General features: G+C 44.1%; 1 protein-coding gene across 10 annotated transcripts in view; it reads right to left on the reverse strand.

Annotated features, from left to right (window-relative positions):
* CNNM2 (cyclin and CBS domain divalent metal cation transport mediator 2) overlaps positions 1-23516 on the reverse strand; it is a 184369-nt gene that overhangs the window by 110521 nt on the left and 50332 nt on the right. Inside the window, exon 2 of one of the 10 annotated variants that reach the window (XR_016221950.1) lies at positions 21369-21689. The exons of the other annotated variants lie outside the window; for them this stretch is intronic. The gene's annotated coding sequence lies outside the window, so the exon portion shown is untranslated. The remainder of the gene's footprint in view (positions 1-21368; positions 21690-23516) is intronic. 10 annotated transcript variants of the gene reach the window in all.

Consider the following 23516-nt stretch of genomic DNA (forward strand, 5'->3'; position numbering starts at 1 on the left):
CTTCCAATCTAGCTCCCTGCTAATGCCCCTGGGAGGCAGCAGGTGATGGCTTAAGTCCATGAGTCCCTGCCATCCACTTGGGAGACCAGGAGTTTCAGGTTCCTGGCTTCAGCCTGGCTCAGCGCTGGCTGTGTCAGACACTTGGGGAGTGAATCAAAGGAAGGAAAGATCTTTCTGTGACTCTTCATTTTTAAAAATGTTTATTTGAAAGGCAAAGACCAATTTGCGCACCAGGCAGCAAACCTACCTGGCCTGATAACAAGTTGAGCTAGATTCACCTTTACCCTACCTACACAGAAAAAAAGGGTTTACTAGGTAAGAGGGTAACCAAGACTTAAAGGGTTACTGGTTAAACTATTAGGGACTCTTTCAGAGTAACTTCAAGCACTTAGAAGCCATCTATTTACATTCAAAACCAAGACTCAGGTCATTGCAGATTCCTTAAGGACCAATCCTAGGTAACTCATTGTGGTTCAACTCTTTAATGCATATGTGTATACGGTAATACAACTTTCCTTGAAAAATGCTCTGTACTTAAGATCTTAGGCTGGTTTACACTGGCCTTCTCTCACTCGGCTATCCCAAATTAGTATAGCATTATTGAAACAGATGGAATTTAAGGGGAACAATACCAACATTCACAGAGTTAAGCAAGCCAAATATGAGAAAGTGGAAGACTAATGTAACGGGGGAAATTAGATGGTGCGGTTCTAATCCTGCGATCACACCACAATCTAAAAGTGAGGCAAGAAATACAATATAAATAAGTATCCATTTTAATCAATGTCATTTTCTTTAATTATTTCCATCCTTTTTTTAAAGATTTATTTGAAATTCAGAGTTACAGAAAGAGGGAGAGAGAGAGAGAGAGAGAGAGAGAGAGAGAGAGAGAGAATATCTTCCATCTGCTGTTTCACTCCCCAGATGGCTGCAATGGCCAGCAATGGGCCAGGCTGAAGCCAGGAGCTTCTTCCAGGTCTCCCAGATGAGCAGCAGGGGTCAAACACTTGAACCATCTTCGCTGCTTTTCCCAGGCCATTAACAGCAAATTGCATTGAAGGTGGAGCAGCCAGGCCACACTATGCCTCAGTGCTGGCCAAAGTAAAAGTTCTTGAAGGGGGATACCTCTATTCTCACTCTCCAACTACAATCCAAGCCCTACATAGAGACTGGGAAACAGGAGGGAAAGAAGTCAGCAGGTAAATTTACACAGATCTTTCAAGTTCCACATCCTCAAATAACCATTCATTCAAAGCACAGCACATTAAAGAAGGGACAAACACATTCTCTCACTCCTCAAGAAACAGAAGGGAGAAGAGGATGCGGTATTAAATTATCTTCAAGATCTGCAGTACACAGAACTTAAGAAACTTCAAACAACCGGGCCAGACGGCATGCCACAGCCAGATGAGCTGCCACTCGGGACACCTGCATCCCCTATGGAGTGCCTGGGACTGAGTTTCCCCTCTGCTTCTAATCCAGCTTCCTGGTAACATCCCTGGGAGGCAGCAGACGCCAGCTCAGGTCCTTGAGTTCCCGCCACCATATGGAGACTCAGACAGCATTCCCGGCACCAGCTTCGGCGTGGCACAGCCCTGAATGTTGCAGGCAACTAGGGAATGAATGAGTGGATTGAAAATCTATCACGATCTTTTAAATAAACTATACAGAGGAGGGTTTTTTTGTTTTTGTTTAAAAATATTTATTTATTTGAAAGGCAGAGTTAGATAGAGGGAGAGAAGGAAAGAGAAAATCTTCCATCTGCTTGTTCACACTTCCCAAATGGCTGCAAGGGCTGGGCCAGGTCAAAGTCAAGAGCCTGAAACTCCATTTAGGTCTCCCATGTGGGTAGAGAGGCCCAAGCACTTTGGCCATCTTCCCCTGCTTTCCCAGGCGCACTAGCAGACAGCTGGATTGGAAGCTGAGCAGTTAGGATTCAAACCAGTACCCACATGGGATGCTGATGTCTCAAGCAGCAGCTTAACCTGCCATGCCATAGTGCTGGCCCCTGACCACAGAAGTTTTTAATCTCTCTGGGCTTCAGTCTTTATCCATAACTACACCCATTCATTCTGTTCATTCATTCATTTAACAAAATTTACTAGATAACTACCACCAACCAAAGGCTTTGTGATTTAAATGCTGTACAAAAGTCTAGAATAAGTTAATATTGTTCATGATCTACAATTCTATAAACAGCATGTTTCCTATTTAATTGTAAGATTAAAAAAAATAATAAAAGGCAGGGCCGGCGCTGTGGCATAGTGAGTAAAGCCGCCACCTGCAGTGCTGGCATCCGATATGGGCGCTGGTTCCAGACCCGGCTGCTCCACTTCCAATCCAGCTCTCTGCTATGCCTGAGAAACCAGTAGAAGATGGCTCAAGTGCTTGGGCACCTGCATGGCATGGGAGACCAGGAAGAAGCCCCTGGCTTTGGATGGGCACAGCTCCAGCCGTTGTAGCCATTTGGGGAATGAACCAGCAGATGGAAGTCTTCTCTCTCTGCCTCTTTCAAATAAATAAATAAATTTAAAAAAAAAAAAAAAAGGCAGAAAAGAGACATTTGGCTCAGTAGGCAAGCCACAGCTTAGGATGCCCACTTCTAGTATTAGAGTCCTGGCTCCACTCCCAATTCCAGCTTCCTGTTAATGTGCACCCTGGGAGACAGCAGTATCAGGAATGACATGATGAGTTGGGTCCCTGCCACCCATATGGGAGACCCCAATGGAATTCTTGGCTCCTGGCTTCAACTGGGCCAAGTTCCAACTGTTGTGGGAAATTTGGGAAGTGAACCAGCAGTTGAGAGCCCTGTTTTCTCTAACCTGCCCCCTCTCTCTGCCTCTCTTATTTAAAAAAAATTTTAAAGGCATAAAATAGGGACCAGCATGGTGGTAGAGTGGGTAACGGTGCATCCTGAGTGGCCAACATCCCATAGGACTCTTGTTCAAGTCCCAGCCGGTCCACTTCTAATCCAGCTCCCTACTAATGGCCTGGGATAAACAGTGGAAGATGGCCCAAGTGTTTGGGCCCCTGCAGCCATGTGGGAGATCTGAAAAAGGCCAGGCTCCTGGCTTTGGTCCTGCCCAGTGCTGGCTGTTGTAGCCATCTAGAGAGTAAATCATTGGATGGAACACACTGCACTTTCTCTGTTTTTCCTTTTTTTTTTTTTTTTTTTGATTTATTTATTAACTTGAGAGACAAAGTTACAGACAGAAAGAGGTTCCCCCATCCACTGGTTCACTCCCCAAATGGCTGCAATGGCAGGAGTTGAGCCAATCCAGAGCCAGGAGCTGGTTTCCCATGCAGGTACAAGGGCCCAAGCACTTGAGTCATCCTCCACTGCTTTCCTAGGCCATTAGCAGGGAGCTGGATCAAAACTGGAACAGCCAGGACTGGTACCCATACACTACTATGCCACAGTGCCAGCCCCAACTTTTTTTTTTTTTTTTTTGACAGGCGGAGTTAGACAGTGAGAGAGAGAGAGAGACAGAGAGAAAGGTCTTCCTTCCGTTGGTTCACCCCCCAAATAGCTGCTATGGCCGGCACACTGCGCCGATCCGAAGCCAGGAGCCAGGTGCTTCCTCCTGGTTTCCCATGGGGTGCAGGGCCCAAGCACTTGGGCCATCCTCCACTGCCTTCCCAGGCCACAGCAGAGAGCTGGACTGGAAAGGGAGCAACCGGGACAGAATCTGATGCCCCGACGGGGACTAGAACCCGGTGTGCCAGCTCCTCAGGCAGAGGATTAGCCTAGTGAGCCACAGTGCCTGCCCCAGCCCCAACTCTTTCAAAATAAATAATAAATCTTTAAAGGCATAAAATAAAACTTGCCATTAATTATATTTATTTAGACCAAAACTGAATAAGATCTGTTCCAACCCCAAAAGCAAATTTCTAGTCCTATCATAAGTTCCTATCCTAATGATTAAAATCAATACCCAAGTCATACCTACAATGAGCCACAAAAAATAATAATCTCTTCTCAAATTATGCCAAGGCTGAGGTGACTAAATAGACTTAAACATCACAGCATGGATAAAGTTACTTTTTAGGTTGTATATGAGGGACAACTTTTAATATTTATACTCTAGTTTATTTGTAGGCTTTCTATAACTTAAGTTTAATTAATGTTAATTTTCCATACATTCCAAGGTTTATACAAATATAAGTTTACTGAATGAAGCACCAATCAAAACTGTACTGCGACTCACTAATAGTTGTTCTCTCAAACTCCTTTGCAGTAACAATTAAAGTACTGCTATTTAATTCAGAATTCAATAAGCATTTTTATATACAAGTGGGATCATACTTGTTTCTAGCTGCTTAGAAGTTTTGGTCAAAACTAATACACTAAAGAAAATAGTTACTGGGGCTTGCGCCATGGCGCAGTAGTATAATCCTCTGCCTGTGGTGCCAGCATCCCATATGGGCACCGGTTCTAGTCCCGGCTGCTCCTCTTCCAATCCAGCTCTCTGCTGTGGCCAGGAAAGCAGTAGAAGATGGCCCAAGTGCTTGGGCTCCTGCACATGCATGGGAGACTGGGAAGAAGCTCCTGGCTCCGGGTTTTGGATCAGCGTAGCTCTGGCCTTGTGGTCATCTGGAGAGTGAACCAACAGAAAGAAGATCTTTCTGTCTCTCCCTCTCACTGTCTAACTAGCTCTCAAAATCTTAAAAAAAAAAAAAAAAAAAAAAAGGAAAAGAAAAGAAAAGAAAAGTAGTTACTAAGATCTGAAAGCCACAAAGAACCACCTACTATTTCAAAGCTTTACCATGCTGATTACAAAGGACAGGTAGCTAGGCCCAGCAAACAGCTCAAAGGGGAGCAGCTTCTCTCTCCTGCAAATTGGTATTCATCTATATTTGTCCCCTCTTCCCTACCAAATCCATGAAGAAACACATTTCATGTGGGTACTTCAAAAGTTTGTGGAAAATGGAATTAAAAGTCTCTTTTGGAACAAAAAATTTTTAAATCCATGAATAGTTTTTCATAATGCATTTTCTACTTTTTGACAACCCCTCATATGTATGGATTTCAAAAATTTTTGTACCAAACTAAACTTATGTTTTGCTTCTTTTAAAATTTAAGAGGCAGGGGCTGGCAATGTGGCACTGCAGGTTAAGCCACTGCCTGAGATGCCAACATTCCCTTATGAGTGCCAGTTTGAGACCAGTCTACTTCTCCATCCAGCTCTCTGCCAATGCCACTGGGAAAGGAATGTAAAATGGCCAAAGTGTTTGGGCCTCTGTCACGCATGTGGGAGATTTGGCTGGAGTTCTAGGGTCCTGGCTTTGACCTGGCACAGCCATGGCTGTTGCAGCCACTTCGAGAGTGAACCAGCCAACAGAAGCATACACACGCATGCACACTCTAACTCTGCCTTTAAAATAAATAAAATCTTTTTAGAAATTAAGAACAGAGAGGAAGAAAAAAGATAAAACAAGCTCCCTCCCATTCACTAGTACACTCCCCAAATGCCTGCAAGGGTAGGAAGTGGGAAGGGGGTGGCGAAGTTGAAAGCCAGATGACAATCCAAGTCTCCCAAGTGGGTGGCAGAAACCCAATTACTTGAGCCATCACTTCTCCCTGGGTCTGCACAGGTAGGAAGGTAGAATCAAGAGAGTGGAACCGGGGCCGGAGCTATGGCGCAGCAGGTTAACAGCCTGGCCTGAAGTGCCAGCATTCCATATGGGCACCAGTTCTAATCCCAGCTGCTCCTCTTCCGATCCAGTTCTCTGCTATGGCAGAAGATGGCCCAAGTCCTTGGGCCCCTGCACCCACATGGGAGATCCGGAAGAAGCTCCTGGCTTCAGATAAGCACAGTTCTGGCCATTGTAGCCATCTGGGGAGTGAACCAGCGGATGGAAGCTCTCTCTGTAACTCTGTCTTTCAAATAAATAAAATCTTAAAAAAAAAAGAGTGGAACCAGGAGCTGGAGCCAGCAACTGAACCCAGGCATTCTGATGTGAAATGCACTCATCTTAACTGCTAGGCTAAACATCCAGCCCCAGTCCAGTCTCTTTTTAATTCAATTTGCCATGAACTTTTTGAAATATTTGCATACACAAAGACCAAATAAAAAGAACTCTAGGGGGCCAGTGTTTGGTGAAGCAGTTAAGGCACTGTGCTGCTTGAGAACTCACATCTCATGTCAGAGTACCTGGTGTGGGTCCCAGCTCGGCCTCTAATTCCAACTTACTGCTAACACACGCCCTGGGAGGCAACAGGTGATGACCCAAGTACTTGGGTCCCTGCCACCCACATGAGACACCAGGATGTAGTTCTTGGCTCCTGGCTTTGACCTGGTCCAGCCTTAGCTATTGCAGGCTTTTGGGGAATTAACCACCAAACAGCAGATCTAGGTCTATCTAGGTCTTGCCTGTCTCTGCCTTTCAAGTAACATATTAAATGTTAAAGAACCCTAATTATACTTCAGATTCCTGATGTCAAATCATTTCATTCATTTCCGTGACATGAATTGCTCACTTATTACTGAAACCCTAGGCTAGAGCTACAGTAGATATGGTCTCTATCCTCAACGGAGCTCAAGGTCTAGTATGATAGGCCAATATAAATAAGCAGTCTGATAAACATGAAGAAAGAATAACCTAATACAACAAGGAAAAGATTACCTCCCTAAGAAAGTAACATCTAAACAGGCATCAGGAGAATGCTAAATATCTTAGTTATTCTGCACATTTTCACAAGTTTTTGGTCATCAAATAAACTGACTATACCTCCAAAATAGGATGTTTCTGACTACCCAAGAGATGTGTTCAAAACACAAGCAAAGCATCTTCCATTTGCACTCTACCAACACCATAAGCAAGGCGCCCTGTGGTTAACTTCTGGTCCCTCAAGTTGAGACACACAGAGCAGGGCGCTAAGTCACTTGGGTCAACTCAGCCAAGGCCAATCAAGATCAAATAATAGCCAGCCAACCTCCAACCAAGATCAGCACAGTCCCCTAGCTGACCACCCTGACATGTGACCAAGAAACACTTAATATATACAGCTGAAGTTTCTCAGTAGGATACGGTATTATTGTGGCTTCAGACAACTGAAACACAGTTAAACACGCACTCACACAAATTAATAATTTCCAGAGGAAAGATGCAGAAAGATAGATTCTTCAAATATAAGTGAGTAAACAAACAAACAAAAAGTCTGACATGAGGATCCATAAGTAAAAGACTTAACACAGGAGAAAAAAAAAATTCTGAAGTTAATCTGTGAAGGTTAAGATTCAGGACAACAGCAGGCGACGGCAGAACAGGTGGGCAGTTCTAAGAGGAATGCCTCCAAACAACCTCAAGAACTGATACAGGGCACAGATCCCATACCAGAGGGCCTGGGTTCAATACCTGCTTGTAGCTCCAGATTCCAGCTTGCTGATAATACACTCTGGGAGGTAGTGATGACATCTGAAGTAATTGTGTTCTGCCACCGATACTGAAGACCTGATTGAGTTCCAAGCTCAAGACTTTGGTCTTGGCCCAGCCCCAGCCCTCAAGGGCATTTGACAGGTGGAATAAATAGATGGAGCTCTTGGTCTCTGCCTCTTTTTCTTTCTTCTTCTTCTTTTTTTTAAAAAGATTATTTAGTTGAAAGGCAGAGTTTAAAGAGACAGAAAAGGGGGGAGGGGAGGGAGAGAGAGAGAATGAGAATCTTCCATTTGCTAGTTTGCTCCATTTGCTAGTTTGATTGTAATGGCCAGGGCTGGGCCAGGACAAAGCCACGAGCTTCATCTGGGTCTCCCACATGGGTGGCAGAGGCTCATGCACTTGGGCCATCTTCCGCTGCTTTCCCAGGCACATTAGTAGGGCACTGGATCAAAAGTGGAGTAGCCAGGACTCAAACCAGTGCCCATATGCAATGCTTAGTGCTTCAGGCTGCGTCTTATCCTGCTGCACTGGCTCCTTTAAAACAAACAAACAAACAAGTCACAATCTAATGTGTTTATTTAGAATTCTGGCAAGGAGAATGGGGCTAAGCCAGTGCAAGAAAACAAAAACAGAATACTTAGAAAACTGTAGGGGACTGGTACAATGGCATAAGAAAGATATGAGACACGATCATAATGCGTTATGTGGCCCCTGGTGAAAAACCTTTTGCAGTCATAATCATGTTAACACTCAACACATTCATTTGGTAGGAAAAGCCAGGGAACGCTTGTTTCCCTGAGAAGGTGAGCTCTTAACAGATCTGATGCACGTCCTTTAGGTTCCTGATAATTATACTGGGAGAAGACAGAAGACATGTAAGTACAAGTGATGGAAAGGACAGGGTAAGTGCAGGACAGGCAGATCCTTTTCTTCCAATGTAACAAGTCAAATACCACAATCTAAAACTGAAATAAAAGAAGTAACAATTTAGCTATACAACTTAGAAACATTTAGTCTAATGGCATAAGAAATAGCCAGAAGAACTCAAAGTAGTTAATTTTGGAGAGTGGGAAATGAGAGGAAATAGAGTGTTGTTATTTTTGGTTTTTAAATTTCCTTAAACTATATTAATATGATAGAAGTTTAAATAATTTTTACCTGCTTTTAACCTCACTTGCCTCCATTTTCTTAAAGCTCTATTTTCATTTCTTATGTCTATTACAACTAGACAGTTTGTGTATTTATTCCTCAACAATGTATTGGGCAATTACTAACATACACTTTTCTGGACGATAGAAGTATAGTAATTAACAAAAAGCAAAGGCCCTGGTGGGATAGGGGAGACAAACATGTTTCACATGCACAATATATACATATTATTCACTTTCAATATACTTAATACAAGTCATAAATACATATGCCAGGTAATTCATGCCAGTGAGTAAAAGAATTCAAGATAGAGAGACAGACATGGATAGGTTGGGCTATTTAACATATACTGGTAACATAAACAGACACCTGGATCTAATAAACAGAGCAGGCCATACAGACATAGTGCAGATGAACAAATGAAATAGAAGGAGCAGTTAGTGCCAAAGTCCCAAGATAAGGCCAGCGCCGCTGCTCACTAGGCTAATCCTCTACCTTGCGGCGCCGGCACACCAGGTTCTAGTCCCGGTCGGGGCACCGGATTCTGTCCCGGTTGCCCCTCTTCCAGGCCAGCCCTCTGCTGTGGCCAGGGAAGTGCAGTGGAGGACGGCCCAAGTACTTGGGCCCTGCACCCCATGGGAGACCAGGATAAGTACCTGGCTCCTGCCATCGAATCAGCGCGGTGCGCCGGCTGCAGCGCACCGGCCGTGCCGGCCATTGGAGGGTAAACCAACGGCAAAAGGAAGACCTTTCTCTCTGTCTGTCTCTCTCACTGTCCACTCTGCCTGTCAAAAAAAAAAAAAAAAAAAATGTCCCAAGATAAAAGTGTGCTCAGCATATTAAAAATACAGTAGGGACACCAGGTTTTACAGGGCCTTACTTCCAACTCTAAGAATTTTAGATATTATTCTAAGGGAGTTAATAAACTACTGACAGATTTTCAAATGAGGAATAATAGCAGTTCACTTATGTTTTTAAAATGATCCCTTGGTAGGGTTCAGTTTGTCAAACTATTTGGAAATACATACTAAGGCTGAACCTCTGCATATATGAACCCACGAACCAGAAATCCTACTTCAATGTATACACTCAACATCAACGCATATATGTATTTGCCAAAAGACATGTACTAGAATGTTCACAGCAGCACGATTCCTAAAAGCCAAAAAGAGCAAATGTCCTGAATACCCGTTGCTAGTAGGATAGATAAACTATGGAATATTAACACAATGGAACAGTATACAGCAAGGAGAAAAAAACCATTACAATTTCACAGATGAAAATCCATCCTTCTCTCTCATACACACACCATTATATAAAAGCAGCGAGATGCTAAAGAATTGCGTATTGTATGTTTCTATTTACAAGAAACAGAAGCAGACAAAGCTAGCCTGTTCTCCTACAAGTCCACCCAGCAGTCCCTCTTCAGGGGATGTGACAGTGACACGAGATGGGAGGGAGGAGTTGCTGGGACTATTATTTCTCACTCTGGCGCTGATTACATAGACGAGACCAGTTTGCAAAACCCATTTTCTATGTGTTAAAGTGGGGCTTTTCAATGATATTCTGGGGGACTAGCTCTGTGGCATAATGGGTAAATCTATGGCCTGCAGTGCCAGCATCCCATATGGGCGCCACTTCGAGTCCCAGTTGCTCCACTTTCAATCCAGTTCCTTGCTAATGAGCCTGGGAAAGCATATGAAGATGGCCCAAGTCCCTGGGTCCCCGCGCCCAGGTAGGAGACCTGGAAGAAGCTCCTGGCTTCAGACCGGCCCAGCCGTTGCAGCCATTTGGGGAGTGAACCAGCGGATGGAAGATCTGTCTCTTCTAGGTAACTGACTGCTGAGTGAGAAATAATTACAAGGAGGCAAGGATGAAACACCAATTAGGAAGCTAACATAATAGGCCTGTGTAAAATGAAGGAGGCTCAGAGGTAAACAAGGTATGGAGCATTCTATTTGCTGGAAATACTCTGGGTAGAGCAGGATTTCCTGACAGATTGCACCAAACAGTGAGTACAATTAACGAGTAAAGGAAGACACTAACATTTTCCCCTGGCAACTGGAGAAGGAGTGCCATTCATGGAAATCGGAACCACTGCAGCAATTACGCATTGTGGCGAACATCTTATGTTTGGGATAGCTCCCAACTGAGCAGAGCAGATAGACACAGCTGGATACGAATCTGAAGTTGAAGAGTCTGGGCTGTAAAATAAATCTGGGCGTTGTCAGCAGAAGCACACAGTCTGAGAACCAAGGAGCTGACAAGGGTCAACTTTGACAGTGTGAATCATGTTGATGGTAGGTGCTAGGAGGTCATGAGAGTGCCGCTTTACTTTGTGGTCTTAATCCAAAAGACTCAAATCCTGATAAATCATTAGACATATCATTCTACAAAATACCCAACTAGCACTCCTTAAAATTGTCAAGGTCAGCAAAAACAAGAAAAACCTAATAAGGCTTGTCTATAATATGTAACGCAGTATCCCAAATGGGATCTGAGAAAAAAAGGACACAGGTAAAAATAATGAAATCTGAATATAACATGAACCTATCAGTATTGGTTCATCAATTATGACAAGTGCACCACACCAGGGACAGTGAGTGGTAATAGTATTATCTTCACAACTTTTCTGTAAATCTATTATAAAATTAAAAGTTCATTTAAAAACAAGACCAAAATAACAAAAACAAGGGCCTGGATGAGATCACCTAGAGTTTGAGTTCTTCCTTGTACCTCTTTTGTCCACTCTAAGAGCTCCAAGGAGGCGCGCCCTGCAGATTGTCAGCCTCACCCCTCCTGCTCAGCTACGCTCCTCACTGGTGCCTTCTCACCTCCACACTGCCACTCCCTCTATGACGCTGACTTCCAGCATCATCCTAAGTGGCCCTATGTAGAGATGGTCTGATTTTACGCTAGTACAATACTTGTTAGGCACATGTGTCTACAAAAGCAATGTGCAATGTGTCCAATCCAACTACGGAACATTTGAATTTTACTTAACTTCAATTAGAATTTAAATAATTATTGGTTACTATTTAGGCATTTCAGCTCTAGAATTCAGTCTATTTGATTTTTCTCTTTTCCTGACCCTTTTATAATCTGTGAGACCTCTAATTTCCTACACTGGGATATCTTCACTATAGAACATCTTTAAGCAACCTATGGGGAGAGCACTTGGCACAATAGTTAAAGACAATGTTTTAGAAGTCTGAATTCCTATCAGAGTACCTGGGTTCAGGTCTCAGCTCACTTTTGACTCAAATTACCTGCTAATGTGCACCCTGGGACCCAGTAAGTGATGGCCCAAGTACTTGAGTCCCTGCTGCCCATCTGGGAATCCTGGATTCTGCTCCTGGCTCCTGGTTTTAGCCTAGTCCAGCCCCAGCTGTTGTGAGTAGTAGGGATGCTTTCTCTTTTGAATACAAAATTTAAAATAAAAATACCAGACAGTATCTGAAACCACACTTCATATAGCCTTGGGTACTACTTTTCCATACTCCTACAGAATGTCTGGAAAAGAATGGAAGCCTCTCAAGTCCAAATTATCTCCCCAACTAATGTACCTGTAACTCAGGCCACAAAGGTTACAACTGGGGTTGGATTTCTTTGTATTTAATGGAAGTGTTTCTCATGTGAGGGTTTTTGGTTTTTAATTCATTTATTTCAAAGTCAGAGTTGCAGAGAGAAGGACAGAGATCAATCTTCCATCTGCAGGTTCACTCCCCAGATGGACATAAACCAGCACTCACATGAGATGCTGGCATTGCAAGTGATGGCCTTACCAACTATGCCACAACATTGGCCCAAATCTGAGTCCTTACAAATAAAAATATTCCCAATGTTAAGTCTGAGCAAAACCCAGCAATCATCTTTTTTTTAAAGATTTATTTATTTGAAAGGCAAAGTTGTAGAGAGGCAGAGGCACACAGAGAGAGGTCTGCTGGTTCACTCCCCATATGGCAGCAACTGCTGGAGCTGCGCCAATCCTAAACCAGGGGCCTCTTCCAGGTCTCCCACATGGGTGCAGGGGCCCAAGGACTTGGGCCATTCTCTACTGCTTTTTCAGGCCAAATCAGAGAGCTGGATCAGAAGTGGAGCAGCTGGGACTTGAACTGTGCCCATATGGGATGCTGGCACTGCAGGCGGCAGCTTTTACCCACTATGCCACAGCACCAGTCCCCAAAATGAGGAACTTAAAACTCTTATAAATGAAGCAGAAACAATGAAATAAAAATCCTCCATATCCATGTTTCCAAATCCACAGATTCACCATACCCCAGATTCACTCAACCATGAATGGAAGTTTTTTGAGAAAAAACTATTTGTACTGAACACGTACAGATTTTTGTCTTTCCCTAAACAATATGGTGTAACAATTATTTATACAGCATTACATTCAATTAGTTATTCTAAGTAATCTAGAGATACTTTAGAATACTCAGAGGTTCTGTTACATGCAAACACTACACCAAGGATAGAAGTTTATTTTCTTTTAGATTTTTTTTTTTTTTTAAGATTTATTTGAAAGTCAGAGTTACACAGAGAGAGAAGGAGAGGCAGAGAGAGAGAGAGGTCTTCTATCCGCTGGTTCACGCCCCAATTGGCTGCAATGGCCAGAGCTGCGTCTATCCAAAGCCAGGAGCCTAAAGCTTCTTCTAGGTCTCCCATGTGGGTACAGGGGCCCAAAGACTTGGGCCATCTTCTTCTGCTTTCCCAGGCCACAGCAGAGAGCTGGATCCGAAGTGGAGCAGCTGGGATTTGAACTGGCACCCATATGGGATGCCAGCACTGCAGGTGGCGGCTTTACCTGCTATACCACAGCACCGGCCCCTAAAAGTATATTTTCATCTACTTAAGTTGGAAGGAGGGGGAGAAGTCTTCCATCCACTGGTTCACTCCCCAAATATCTGCAATGACTGATGCTGGCCCAGGCCAAACCTGAACTAAATTAAGGTCTCCCATGTGGTTGGCAGAGCACAAGCACTTGAACCAGCACCGGCTGCCTCCCAGGATGCATTAGTAGGAAGCTGGATCAGACGCAGAGTAGCCAGGACTTGAACCGGCACTCCAATACAGGATGTAGGTGTCTCAAGCCTTGACTTAAACCATTGCTCCATAGTGTCCACCTCCACAAGGGACTTGGATATCAGCTTTCGGTATCTGCAAGGGGTCCTCAGGTAGGACTGAGTATTCAAATTAATAGCAAATTAACGAGATTAGTAATATTGTTCTGTTAAAACTAAACTACTGTTCACAAAGTGAACATTGTACCAATTCAAACAACTCATACTCCAATACTCTCATACACATTTTCTTATGTTTAAGTTTTGTAAAAATCTTCATTTATGTAGTATGTATTTACAGTCATGAAGCACAAAAACAGCATTGTATTAAGTCTTTCTATACAATATTATCATGTGACTCTGGATCCAAAAACCACATGACAGGTTTCAATGACAATATGCTCTTTCAGATGACCCAGATTATACTTATAATTTTGAAATAAATTGATTTTTAAAATATTTTTATAAGGAAGCTAAAAAATCCTCAAAGTTCCCTAAACATTGGGATCCACGGCTTGAAAAACCATACATCCGTGAGGGAGTATTCGGAGTTTGCCCTAACTAAGCTGTAAGAGGTTTCCCCCTCTGAAGTCAGATGGTAACAATTCCTCATAAAAGTACTTTCATAGAGATTGTCTTGTTGAAAACCTTTATTATGGAGTCATATAATGAGTCTCCCTACTCCCAATAGCTAATGACCAATTACCAGCATGCAAAAATGAGCTTGTCTGGTTTAAGATTTATTTGAAAGGCATAGTTAGAGATAGGGAGGGAAGAGGGAAGGCAGGATCTTCCATCCAATGGTTCATTCCCCAGATGGCTATAATAGCCAGGGCTGGGCCAGGCAGAAGCCAAGAGCCTGGAACTCTATCCAGCTCTCCCACGTGGGTGCAGATGCCCAAGCACTTGTGTCATCCTCTGCTGCTTTCCCAGGAGCATTAGCAGGGAGCTGGATCAGAAGTGGAGCAGCCAGGTCTTGAACCCATGCCCATATGGGATGCTGGTGTCACTGGCATCAGCTTAACCTGCTACGCCACAATAGCAGCACCACCCCTCCATACACAAGCTCAGATTTTTTAACAGCCAGGACAAGTCGCACGATGGGGAAGTGCCAAGACAAGACAGTAGCACAACGAAAGAGAAGTAAAAGGGTTACTGTTTATTCATTCAAACATTTATTAAGCCATTACATACATCCAAATCTTGAGTCTAAAAATATCATCATCATCCCTGTCTCCTAAAAGCTTATGGTAGAGGGTCTGAAAACATCCAACCAATTGCTATGCAAGGGAATACACGTTATAACAGGCATAATGTTAACAGTGCCAAGATAGGCACCTAACACTGACTTGAAGGTTCAGGAAGAGCTGAAATACAAAGGATGAGTGACAATCCGCCTATGACTTCAATTCTGCTTTACTCGGATATGTTATTCTTTTCACTAATCCTGAGTTTCTGCTCACATCTGCTTTCTCTTTTAAATCTATCTCCCAGAAGATTTTGCAAATTTGAAATGAAATTAGCACTAACATGCCTATTTTAGTCTATTCTGGGCTCAGACTACTTCAAGTTCTTCAGCCTCTAAACCCTTTAGTTTGCTCAATGACTTTACACTTACCTTCATAATTTCCATTAATCACTCCTTCCAAATTTCTCTCCTCCCAAGAACACCAAGGATTCTCAAGTTAAAGGATCAAGTGAGTGTCTTGCAAGAGACAGGAATATCTTAAGACTAAAAGTGGCCTGTGGTGCCCCTAGGGACATCTGCCACAGTATCTTCTCCCTGATGGTAAAGACATATTTCAAACTGCTATCTTGGTTGCAATTATGAGCTTCAAAGTGTGGCCAAACTCCAGAGGGGCCAATTAGAATCCAACTAAATTTTCTTATAGTTTTAATTGGCTATGCTTCTGATTCTCCATAACCTTAAACCACTTCCTAGCATTCACTACAAAGAATACACCAAAGAATTTCACAATTGGAAGGGATTCTTAGAGGTTAACTGCTTAGTGCACTGGCTTGCACTGGCTTGCAGACCCTGTGCCAAAGAAGTGTTTCATAGGTCCTACCAACACAGACACCCCAATTTTAGCATACTACAGAATCTGCTCAGTTTTTTTTTTTTTTTTAAGATTTATTTGAAAGTCAGAGTTACACAGATAGAGGAGAAGCAGAGAGAGAGAGAGAGTCTTCCATCCACTGGTTCACTCCAATTGTCCGCAACTGAGCCGATCTAAAGCCAGAAGCATCTTCCGGGAATCCCACACCGGTGCAGGGGCCCAAGGAGTTGGGCCATCTTCTACTGCTTTCCCAGGCCACAGAAGGGAGCTGGATTGGAAATGGAGCAGCCAAGACTTGAACCAGTGCCCATATGGGATGCCAGCACTGGAGGCAGCAGCTTTACCCACTATGCCATAGCGCTGGCCCCTACTCAGTTTTTTAGTTTCAGGATTTATTTATTTTTTATATTTGAAGGCAGAGTAATAAAGAGAAGGGGAAAGAGAGCAAGCTTTTCCATCTGCTGGTTTACTCCCCAAATGTCCCCAACAGCCAGGTCTATACCAGGTCAAAGCTAGGAGCCAAGAGCTTCACCCTGCTCTCCTACATAGGTGGGAAGGGCCTAAGTACCTGATCCCCTACCTTCGTAGGCATATCAGCAGGGATCTGGATTGGAAGTGGTAAAGCTAGGACTAGAACCAGCACTCTGACATGGGACACCGGCATCCCAAGTGGGAGCTTAACCCACTGTACCACACCAGCCCCAGCTATCAGTTTTACGAAGACCTTGGTGTATAGCACCTCCTGACTTATCAGTGTACACAGAAGAGTTTGCAAGTTCGTGTAATTTTATAATTGATGAAGAGATGCTGTCATTCTGAGGAAGGCTTTTTTTCCTTCTAATTCTAGCCTCAGGCCACTCCCACATACCTGCTCAAGCAGCTTCCCCATCCAGCTGATCATCACGACGATGCCATGGAAGGCTGAAGTGTCTGTGCTAGCTCCTGCTCTGTAAAGGCGTTACTGCCAGAGCAGAGTAAAATTCGATGACATGTCACATCATGACAGTATATTAAAATTTGAGTGCCGGGGCCAGTGCTGTGGTGCAGTGGGTTAAAGTCCCAGCCTAAACCGCTGGCATCCCACATGGGCACCAGTTCTAGTCCCGGCTGCTCCTCTTCCAATACAGCTCTCTGCTCTGGCCTGGGAAAGCAGTACAAGATGGCTCAAGTCCTTAGAACCCTGCACCCACGTGGGAGACCCGGAACATGCTCCTGGCTTTGAATCGGCTCAGCTCCGGCCATTGTGGCCATTTGGGGCGTGAGTCAGTGGATGGAAGACCTCTCTCTCTACCTCTCTCTGTAATTATTTCAAATAAAAATAAATCTTAAAATTTTGAGTGCCACTTTCAATTTTTAATGTTTCTTGCCATTCCCATTTGTAATGAGAAAAGGGTGTAGCTGTGATTCAACTTAAACCCCCTCAAATATGGCTGCCAAATAATCGTTCAACCGATGCCTTCACACCCCTACCAACAGGAAGTCCATCATCTTACACGCCCTGACTACATGGCTTTCATAATAAATTATTCCTTCAACTGAGCATGTTCTTCCTCCTGGGCTTTCATCCACTGGTCTTAGTTTTATTCCTTAGAACTTTAGGGTATAAATCCTCTTTCAATCTTTTGTGTTTACATTTTCCCTTCATCTGCATTTGGGGTAAAATCTGCTCAGCTTACCTACTTGCAGGGCCACACATTCTATGCCACACATCCCTCCAGTTTCTCCATCTCAAGTGAAAGGGAATCCTTCAGAGACGCTTTCAGCAGAATTCAATGCTTCTCCAAAGCCACAATCAGAGTAAGAAAAGGAAACTATAACCCCATCTCCAATACCTAAAATACTCTTGTTTAAGATTTATTTTATTGGGCCGGCACTGTGGCATAGTAGGCCATGCCTCCACCTGCAGCGCCAGCTCCGGCCATTGCATGAACTTGGGGAATGAACCAGCAGATGGAAGATCCCTCTCCCTCCCTCCCTCTGTGCGTCTATAACTGTACCTCTCATAAATAAAATCTTTAAGATTTATCTTATTTATTTGAAAGGCAGTTACAGAGAATGAGGGAGAGACAGCAAGGTCTATCATCAACTGGTTCACTCCCTAAACGGCCACAACAGCCAGGAGTGTGCCAGGCAGAAGTCAAGAGCTCTTCCAGGTCTTCCACGTGGGTGCAGGGGCCCTAGGACTCATGAAATCATCTGCTGCTTTCCCAGGCACATCAGCAGGGAGCTGGATCAGAAGCGGAGAAGCCAGGACTCGAACCAGTACCCACATGGGATGCTGGCTTAACCCGCTAATGCTACAGTACCAGAACCCTCATTTTCTTTTTTATTGTTTTATTTTTTGACAGGCAGAGCGGACAGTGACAGAGAGAAAGGTCTTCCCTTGCTGTTGGTACACCCTCCAATGGCCGCCGCGCTGCGGCCGGCGCACCGCGCTGATCCGAAGCCAGGAGCCAGGTACTTATCCTGGTCTCCCATGGGGTGCAGGACCCAAGCACTTGGGCCATCCTCCACTGCACTCCCTGGCCACAGCAGAGAGCTGGCCTGGAAGAGGGGCAACCGGGACAGAATCTGGCGCCCCGACCAGGACTAGAACCCTGTGTGCCGGCGCTGCAAGGCGGAGGATTAGCCTAGTGAGCCGCGGCGCCGGCCCAGAACCCTCATTTTCAATAGTTATCTTTCACATCCAGTAATATCAGCAGTAACTGCATAAAGGACATGGGTGACAGAAAAGGTGAGCTGTAAAGAATGTGTAGCATTTAAACAGGCAAAGATACTGAGAAGTAAGTAAGTGTTCAACAAGCAAATACAGAGGATGAAAAACAAAAACAGTGACACATATGAAAGACACTGTTACCTTACTGACAAATTGACATACATGAAGATGCGTTAAAAGAAAATTGGGGATGGGGTCAGCAATGTGGCACAGTGGATTAAGCCACCACCTGTATGAATGCAGGTTCAAGTCTCAGCTGCTCGATTCCTATCCAGCTCCCTGCTAATGTGCCAGGCAAAGCAGCAGATGGTCCAGATGCCTGGACCCCTGCCACTCATGTGGGAAATTCAGATGGAGGTCCAGGTTCATGGCTTCAGCCTGGCCCCAGGGCCCCAGGCCTGGCTACTGCAACCATTTGGGAAGTCAATCAGAGGATGCAAGGTATCTCCCTCTGTCTTTAAATTTAAAAAAGAGGAGGTGGTGGTGCTGGTAGTCATGGTGGTGGCTGGAAAGCCAAGGCAACATGGCACAGTGGGTGAAGCTGCCACATGCAATGCCAGCATCCCTTATTAGAGCACCAGTTCAAGTCATGGCTGCTACCTTTCTGATCCAGCTCCCTGCTAATGTGTCTGGGAAAGCAGTGGAAGACAGCCCAAGTGTTTGGGCCACTGAACCCATGTGGGAGACCTAGACAGAGCTCCAGGCTCTTGGCTTCTGCATGACCCAGTCCAATCATTGTGGTTGTTTGGGAAGTAAACAAGTGATTAGAAGATCTCTCTCTGCTTTTCCCTCTCTGCTGCTCTACCTTTCAAATAAATTAAAAAAAAAAAAAAAAAAGAAAGAAAAAAGAAAAGAAAAAGAAAAAAGGAGGTTGGGGAGACAGACTAGTAAATCCATTCAAAGAATCCAAAACGAAATGCTAAGAAGTTTGGATTTTCCTATAGTTATTTACTATTACAATCACTATAAACTAGTGATCTAATGAGAATCACATTTTGGGAAGTTAATCTGGCAGTAATTTATGAAAGTAATTAGAAAAGAAAAAAACATCAAAGGAAAGAGACCATTCAAGAATATCAAGACTAGGAGAAAGAGGGAAAGAGGGGGAGAGAGGAGGGAAGGGAAGGACAAAGAGACAATCATTAGTTCTTAGAATTTTATCTACACAGGGCTGGGTCTGCAGTGCCAGCATCCCATATGGGCCCCGGAAGAAGCTACTGGCTCCTGGCTCTGGATCGGCCCAGCTGTGGGCCGTTGTGGCCAACTGGGGAAGCGAACCAGGGGATGGAAGACCTCTTTTTCCCCTTCCTCCCCTTCCCCCTCCCTCCCCCTCCCTCTCTCTGCCACTCCTCTCTGTGTGTACTTCTGAATTTCAAATAAATTTTTAAAAATCTCAAAGATTTTTATCCTCAAACCTCACTAAATCTGTTAAAAACTAATTAAAATTTATAAACTTAAATATGAAGACCAATAAGAAAATTATATTGATAGGCTCTAGATTAAAAAACAGAAAATTCTGTTTCACTGAATCTAAGATAACTTTAAGATGAACCATTACTTATCATAGTATTAAGAAACCTAAAATGCAGCCAAAAGAACTATGACATGCTAACACTCCAATTTTATAGTTACTGAAATGTGTGTGTGGGGGGGGGGGAATGTATGACTTACAATCAGTGAAATATGGCCAACAGTTTTTGCTTTGTTTTAACACAATAGTTCTAGATAGAAACACTTGATTTTTCTCCCAGGGTCCAAGGTACAAGTTTTTCTTTTCAACTGCATGGATTCCTTCCTTACCAATTTGTCACAGGAATTCAATGAACACAGGTGTAACCAGCACCATTCCCTTCATTCTCTAACAAAAAGATCAGTTTTTTTTTTTTTTTTAAGATTTTATTTATTTATTTGCGAGGTAAAGTTACAGACAGTAAGAGGTTCACTCCCCAATTGTCCGCAACAGCTGGAGCTGCACCAGTCCAAAGCCAGGAGCCAGGAGCCTCTTCCAGGTCTCCCACGCGGGTGCAGGGGCCCAAGGATTTGGTCCATCTTCTACTGCTTTCCCAGGCTATAGCAGAGAGTTGGATTGGAAGAGGAGCAGCCGGGACTAGAACCGGCGCCCACATGGGATGCCGGTGCCGCAGGCAGAGGATTAACCTAGTGCAGCACGGCGCTGGCCCCAGATCACAGTTCTAATTAAAAGGGATGGAAAAAAATTCTACCATAAATAAGAAAATACTTGGCAGATTAAGAGTTAATATCTAGGGGCTGGTGCAGTGGTGCAGTGGTGCAGCAGGTTAACGCCCTGACCTGAAGCACCAGCATCCCATATGGGCACCAGTTCGAGAACCGGCTGCTCCACTTCCAATTCAGCTCTCTGCTATGTATGGGAGAGCAGTATTAGTTGCCCCAAGTCCTTGGGCCTCTGCACCCAGATGGGAGACCCAGAAGAAGCTCCTGGCTCCTGGCTTCGGATTGGCACAGCTCCGGCCTTTGCAGCCAATTGGGGAGTGAACCAGTGGATGGAAGACCTCTCTCTCTCTCTGTCTCTCCCCTCTCAGTGTAACTTTTTTTTTTTTAAAGGTTTATATATTTGAAAAGAGTTAATATCTATATTATTTAGAAGACTCAAGCAACCCAAAAGAAAACAAACAGAATAGACAAGTTATCAAAGCACAACAGCTAATAAACATAAGAAAAATGTTTAGTCTCACTTCAGAAGTACTAATGATGACAATGAGCTATTTTCATTTATCAAACAGTCAATGTTAAAGATGAACATAAACAGCGATGGCAGGGCTAACTGAAGCATATGAGCATTACCTGCATCAGCAAGAACTCACAACTGCCAACAGTTAAATCATGGAGATCATACGAAGAAACACTGTGCAGCTCTGAAAATATGGTAAATCTATACAAATGCATAGACAAAGCCAAGTTTTTAAAACCTTCATTTTATGACAGTAAGTACACAATTTCATTTGTAAAAAAACTTACCGAGCCGGCGCCGTGGCTCAATAGGCTAATCCTCCACCTTGCGGCGCCGGCACACCGGGTTCTAGTCCCGGTTGGGGCGCCGGATTCTGTCCCGGTTGCCCCTCTTCCAGGCCAGCTCTCTGCTATGGCCAGGGAGTGCAGTGGAGGATGGCCCAGGTGCTTGGGCCCTGCACCCCATGGGAGACCAGGAAAAGCACCTGGCTCCTGGCTCCTGCCAGGATCAGCGCGGTGCGCCGGCTGCAGCGGCGGCCATTGGAGGGTGAACCAGCGGCAAAGGAAGACCTTTCTCTCTCTGTCTCTCTCTCTCACTGTCCACTCTGCCTGTCAAAAAAAAAAAAAAAAAAAAAAAAAAAAAACTTACCACAAAATCCAACTGAGAATATTCATATCTGGACAAAACTCTACAAGTACAAAGACCAAATTCCTGACACTAGTAACTATTAAGAGCAAAATGTGTGGCTGGGAGACAGCCCTAACCCTTACTTTAAATATTTTCCTACTGCCTTAATTTTTGTAACTACATCTCTTAAAAAATTCTTTGTAAATTGGTTGGAAGTATTTATGCTACACTGCATCAAACTTGGTACAAATGGTTAGCATGACACCTTCATCTGGAAGAGTCCCATTTCCGTCTCTTTGTCCACTGGGAGCCTTTCCTATTTGGTTCCAGGGAGTCCCTCCTCACCCTTCTAACCAGAGCCACTGCCAAGCGAGAGCACATTAGCTAACTGCAGTTATCTTCCCTTCCAGGCTGACAGTCTGGAAATGAACTTGGGTTTCCCGGTAACAAACTGGAGAAGCATCGCAGGAACTGAACCAGAACAGTCAACAGTAATATCTTTTCTGAACCGAGGAAACATCTGGAATAGGTAAGAGTGGGGGTCGGCAAGCCTTCTCCATGAAGAGTCAGAACATATTTTAGGCTTTGTGGGCCATACAATCTACCACGACTATTCAGCTCTTGTCACACAGTACAAAAGCAGCCACAGACAATACGTAACAGATGAGTGCGGCTGTGTCCTAATCAAAATTTGTGACACTGAATCTTCCACATGTCAAGAAATACTATCCTTTTATTTTCAACTATTAAAAACACATTATTCCTAGGGCACACAGTAGTTTGCATTAGAGCATAACTAACAACTCTCAAAAAGAAAAACGTAAGAACAAGCAAGCCAATGGAGTCTCTAATAAAATATTGTCTGGATTCGTCATATTCAAATATTCTTTTTAGAATATTACAAATATATCCTTAGTGAACCACTATTAAAGAGGAGCTTTCTCTAACAGCTGACAGAATTTATAATATTAAATGGATTCCTGGGGCAGGCATTTAAACTAGCAGTTTAAGATATCGCTGGTTAGGATGCCCAAATCCCATATGAAGAGTTTCTGGGTTTGATTCCCCACTCCAGTTCCAATTCCAACTTCCCATCAGTACAGACCCTGGGAGGCAGCAGGTGATGGCTGAAGTTGATGGGTCCCTGTCCCCCATGCAGGAGACCTGAGTGAGTTCTTGGTCTGTGTTGTGCTCCTGGCTTCAGCACTCCAGCTGTTGTAGGGATTTAAGGGGTGAAGTAACAGACAAGAACTCTTTCTCTCTGCCTCTCAGGTAAGTTTTTAAAAAAATTCTTTTAATTAATGGGATTCCTGGTAGTTAGGAAAATACAAAGTAAAACCTTAAGATAACCACTATTCTCCCACTAGAGTAGCTAAAAAGCAAAAGACTGGCAACAAGTGTTAACAAAGATGAAAAAATCTGAAATCTTCAAACATCGCTGGCTTATAAAACGGTGTAGCCCTTTTGGAGAACAGTTTGGAGTCTTTTTTAAAGTTAAAAACATACTTACCAGGCCAGCACTGTGGCATAGCCGGTAAAGCCCCTGCCTGCAGCGTCAGCATCCAGTATGGGCACCGGTTTGAGTCCCACCTGCCCCACTTCCGATCTGGCTCCCTGCTAACATGCCTGGAAGCAGTGGAGGATGGCCCAAGTCCTCGGGCCCCTGCACCCATATGGGACAGCTCCTGGCTTTGGATCAGCCCAGCTCTGGCCATTGCAGCCATGTGGGGAGTGAACCAGTGCATAGAAGACCTCCCCCTACCCTCTGCCTCTGCTTCTTTGTAACTCTGGCTTTCAAATAAATGCAT

Source organism: Oryctolagus cuniculus, chromosome 15 (assembly GCF_051225735.1).
Source record: "Oryctolagus cuniculus isolate XC-2025 breed Fujian yellow rabbit chromosome 15, ASM5122573v1, whole genome shotgun sequence".
Classification (NCBI taxonomy): Eukaryota; Metazoa; Chordata; class Mammalia; order Lagomorpha; family Leporidae; genus Oryctolagus; species Oryctolagus cuniculus.